Genomic DNA, 5468 nt, shown 5'->3' with positions numbered 1-5468 from the left:
AAGGAACTGTTTTTCAGCCTATAAATAGAGGACTTTTCTCAGCTTTTTTCATTGATAAAAAGCAAAATCAAGCCTCCACTTTAAGAGAAAAGCCCCCGTGATTGTCAATCTATTGTTTGGTAAATTAGGATTCTTTTTATAGCTTTTTGATTTCTAATTTCCTAATCTCTCTTTGCTTCAATCTGATTTTAAAAAAAAAGGTGTTCTTCTCCACCCCTTTTGAGATCCAAGGAACTAAATCCAAGTAGCCCAAGGTTGGATTAATTTAAAATTCATTTAGACCTCGAACCCTTTTATATGTGTGATTAAACATTCGACATCTTCATCTTCAAAAGAAGAGGTTCTACCAGACTACATCAAGCAGAATCTTTATATAAGTATTTTGGTTTAAATTGTTTTTGATTTTTGAGATCGCCAGAAAATCTCTATTGTGGTTTTGACTAAGATAGCCAGAAAATCTCAGCATGGGGTTTTTAATTATAGTAGCCCATTGAAAACACAATTGTAAAGGTTTTAAGGTGAACCTTAGAAAACCTTCTTTCATAGTGAAAGCCAATATCACATGGGTTGTGATTATTGAGAGTGGAGTAGGTGTGGCCATTTGAGAATAGTTAGTGTACATATCGAACCACTATAATTTTTAGTGTTTTATGTTTAATGTATATGATGTATGAGTGGTGAATGATTGTATCTATTTCATGTACATGTGGTGAATTTTGTAATAGCTAGATTTCATTATTTTGCCTCTTGTTTTAGTTTTGGTTTTTGATCCTTACTGAGTTCAAGAAATCAAGTTGTCTTACCATAAACTTTGATTTTTGGTGTAAGGTTGTCCTTTAAGCAATGTTTGAATCAACTTCTCAATACTATTACAATTGAGATTGTTATTTGATTCAACTATCTTCATTTCTATTCCACAATTATTTTTATTTGGCATAGTCCTATTCACCCCCCCTCTAGGACTGAGAGTTTGCCCTTTTCATAACTTAAGAACCTCAACCTTAACTACTTCTTTCATGTTTGGATTTAATCAACATTGTGGTTGGAGGTCTTCACATTATCTTCAAGCTAAATGTGGTGAGTACAAATCAAAGGATCAATTCCCTTGAGGTCCGTAATCGACCATCTAAAGGCCCCTTTGTGCTCAATAAGAGTGGAAATAAGCACACTCTCCTGTTTTTCTCAAGGTGGGATGAAATCACCACCGAGTCTGTCTCATCTTGACCTAAGTATTTAAGATTATAGGGAAAAGGTTTTAGGTCAAGCTTCGATGCTTTAAGGCTAGACAACAGAGGCACTACGTCAGTTTGGGGCAGTTTCTCAAATTGTGGCCTCCACCGGTTAACTTCAAGTATTGGTGCAGTATCAAGCATGACATCCATCCCCCTAATCATCTCATCATCCATATCAGGGGAGTGGGCCAAACACATCTCTAAATGGTCAGAGTATAGAGTCAAAAGAGCTCTATCATCTATGAAAGGGTCAATCATGTTAATATCGTGGGCATCGTCATCATCCTCTACTTGTTTGCTCATATTGAAAAAGATATTGAGCTCCAATGTCATATTTCTGAAAGATAAACTCATAACTCCATTCTTACAATTAATGATTGCATTTGATGTAGTAAGGAATGGGCGGTCAAGAATGACAACATTTTGAGTGCTCATATCCATGATGGGTTGAGTATCCATGATGATAAAATCTCTTAGATAATAGAATTTGTCAACATGAAGCAACACATCCTCAATTATCCCTCTCGGTACACGAACTGATTGATCAGCAAGTTGTAATGTGGTCTGGGTGGGTTTTAATTCACCTAGGCCCAGTTGTTCATAGACCGAGTTAGGAATCATATTTACGCTCGCCCCCAAGTCAAGAAGAGCGTGCTCAATCCGGTAGTTCCCAATTACACAAGTGATGGTTGGGCTACCAGGATCCTTGTATTTTTATGGCACATCTTGCTTGAGGATGGCACTCACTTTTTCTATCAGAAATATTTTCTTTTAGATACTCTGCCACCTTTTAGTAGTGCATAAATCTTTCAAAAATTTGGCATGTGAAGGAATTTGTTTCACAACATCCAGAAGAGGGATATTAACATTTATTTGTTTCAACACCTCTAAAATATCTTGAGAGTTAGCCAGAGGTTTTGGTGTAATCAACCGTTGGGGAAATGACACATTTGTTTTACTCTGTAGTTCTAACTCATATGGAGCAGTACTAGGTCTATCGTTCTCATCTACTTTTGGGTCCTTAGGCTTTTCAACCCTTACTAGAATATTTTTGTCAATTGTCTTTTCACTCTTAAGAGTGGTGATAGATTTCTCTTGCTCCATCTAATTTAAAGATCTAGGATCATTTATTTCGTATTGCAATTTAGGATTGGGGAGAGGTTGGGCAGGAAGCATCCCCTTCTCTATAACCATAACAAGTGAATCTATCTTCTGCATAAACTTTGTAAGCTCTTGTAATGTTTGGATAAGCTCTTAAGTTTGTATGAAATTATGAATTGGTTCCTCTTAAGGTTTCCCTTGATTTAAGAGTTGGTTAGGGATTCCTTGAGGAGTGGCAGTTTGTCCATTCCTCCAACTAAAATTTGGATGATTCCTCCAACTCGAATTGTATATATTAGAGGTGGGTCCTCTGAAAGGCCTTTGGTAGTTGTTTACGACATTTGACTGCTCATTTAATATCTCTTAAAAAGCAGGAATTGTTAGGCAATTTTCTGTCGTATGCATGTTGCAGGTACAAATACCACAGACAACTTCCTCATCCTTACCCTTCTTAAGTTCCATAGCCTCAATTTTCGTTGTGAGACTGGCCACTTTAGCCTTTAGATCATCTTCCTCTTTCAAAACATATATTTCGCCCCTCTCCTTTGATTGAGTAGGCTTAGAAGTGGTGCTAGGTCTTGGGGAGATGTCCCATGATTGTGTGTTTTTAGTGAGTTTATCAAAGTAATCCCACACATCATTGACATCTTTGTTCATGTATTCCCGATTGCACTTCATCTCGACCATTTGGTGTATGAAAGATGTCATTCCTTCATAGAAGAAACTTGTAATGCATCACGTTTTAAAACCGTGTTGTGGGCATGAACTGACAAGATCCTTGAATCGCTCCCAACATTGGAAAAATGTTTCATCTTCATTTTAGGTGAAGTTCATGATAGACTTCTGAGGGTGTTTGTTTTATGGTATGGAAAAATTTTCTTAATGAACTCCCTTGCCATGTCATTCCATCTGCGAATTGATCGTGGACGTAGTGAGTGCAACCACATCTTAACTTTTTCTTTTAAGGAGAAAGGAAAGAATTTTGGCCTAATCGTGTCTTCAAACACATTGGGAAAGTGTAAAGTGGCTATTATCTCATCAAACTCTTTCATGTGCGGATATGGATTTTCATATTTAAGTCCATAGAGCTTTGGAAGGAGTTTGATCACTCTTAGCTTGATATCCATATGTCCTGCATTCTCTGGAAGAATCATGCAAGAAGGTGTGCTCCCCCCACCGTTTGTAGATAATCTCGTAAGGTACGAGGCAGGGGTGGTTAATGCACCTCATTCTCATCCTCAGCTTCCTCAATCGGAGGTTGAGGTTGATTCACAGCCATCACTTCTATTAACTCGGAGGACCTCAAGTGATGTCTAATCTTGTGATGGATAGGTAGCCCTTCGACTAAACCTCCTTCACTCAAGAGACATAGAATGTTATCACAGACCCACCTGGGCATGAAACACTCTCAGCCCTCAAGCAACTAAAAACTAAATCCAAGAGAGAAAGAAAACTAAAGCAAGTAAGGAATCTAAAAAAGAAAGAGAGAGATTTGGAACGAAGTTACCAGGTAAGAGTCACTAGGTTAGGATCCTACAAAATAGAAAACAATGTTAGTTTTTAGAAATAATTCAGAAAAATTCTAACCTAGAAACACAGCAAAAACTAACCCTAATCTTAACCTAATTCTAAAACTAATTAATTTTAGAAAAATGTAGTCGTAGTCCCCGACAACGGTGCTAAAATATTGTCACAACCCCAAGTGTAGAGTCGCGATGTCGTAATAATCTCAGTGAGACCGAGGTCAAATCCACAGGGACTAATCTTGTATGTTTCTGAAAATAACTAGAAGTAAAACTAGAAGAAGATGTAAATCTAAAATATGGAATAAAGGAAGTAATTATGAATATTGTGTAAACTATTAATTGAAAGTAGGAACTAGAGTGCCAAGGATCCACCTGTAGCAATTGAGATGCTACCTTGCTTGATTCAAGAGATCTAACTGGAACCAGAGTCCTATCTTATCCAATTGGAAAGAGAGATGATCAAATCTCTAAACTTCTTATTGATCTAGCCTTAATGGAAGAGGATTGTCAAGATTTGGAAGGGATTCCATCACCCAACCATGCCCCGGAGATGATGGCAAACAATAGGATTTACCAATCCAACAATCTCAATTAAGAAAAGAAGATATTTAAAGCTATCGCGGATCTATTATAATTTGACTCATAAAAACCATTAAAAACTATAAATATTCCTTAAAATCAACAAGAAATCAATGAAGTTCAACATAAACATGAATCGAAGTAAAGTAAATATCCCAATCACGCTACAAGCTTCACCTCTTAGCCCAAGCTAAGAGGTTTAGTTAACTATAGACATGATTGAATTAAAAACTCTTAAATAGAACATAAAAATAACTAAGGAAGAAGAAGAAAAACTCTTGCCGGTGGATCTCCACCCTTTTACTCCACTCCTTAAAGCTTAGAAGATGCTTTGAAGCATCCTAGGAACTCCTATTTATAGTTGGGGAACTCCAACTTTTGCACCGAGTTGAAAAGTCGGGCAACTACCTCAAATTTACGCAGTCCGCGCAAAATATGCATAACCTTTAATTAGTCGAGGGCAATCTTCGACTGGTTGAAAGTCACCTTTGACTGGTTAAGGGTCATCTTCGATTGCTCGAGGATCGCGTGAATTTAAAAGATTATGTTGCTGGAGTTCAAGCCGAAGTTTCTTAGGCTAGTCGAACAACACGCAAATTCCTTCTTTTCACTTCATTCCTTACTCGGTTTCCTTAAATCTTTGGCATGCAAATTCTTCAATCTTAGTCTTATAGGATCCATCCTTTGCCTTGGTGATTCTTGAGCATCTAATCTATACTTTTAATATTCTTTTCAATCCAAGCTCTCAAATTCACCTTGCAACACAAACATAACCATTAATCATTATCATGTTCATAAAACCAAGATATAAAAAGGAAAATCTATAATATTTAACACTCAAGAATTATCGCTAAACAGATTCACGTAACTCGTGGCAGCATGTAGTGACCCCTCACTAGTGTCCCTTGTATAAGGCCCATATCCTAGTCCGTACCGTTCCATGGGCTTCCGCGGTCCTCCTAGTCTAATTCTGGTGACCCGCAATGTGTAGATAGCATTTGTGCGTGACCTTGAGTCGCATCCTGTCGAT

At 37.4% G+C, this 5468-nt stretch overlaps 1 non-coding gene across 1 annotated transcript; it reads left to right on the top strand.

The window, feature by feature from the left end:
* The first annotated feature begins 3078 nt into the window (after positions 1 to 3078).
* Positions 3079 to 3184, top strand: LOC131230125 (small nucleolar RNA R71). The gene has a single exon (XR_009163849.1). It is a non-coding gene; the product is annotated as a small nucleolar RNA R71 (small nucleolar RNA).
* Positions 3185 to 5468: the final 2284 nt, after the last annotated feature.

Source organism: Magnolia sinica, chromosome 16 (genome assembly GCF_029962835.1).
Source record: "Magnolia sinica isolate HGM2019 chromosome 16, MsV1, whole genome shotgun sequence".
In the NCBI taxonomy this organism is placed as follows: domain Eukaryota; kingdom Viridiplantae; phylum Streptophyta; class Magnoliopsida; order Magnoliales; family Magnoliaceae; genus Magnolia; species Magnolia sinica.
This window is presented reverse-complemented; position numbering and strand designations above follow the sequence as displayed.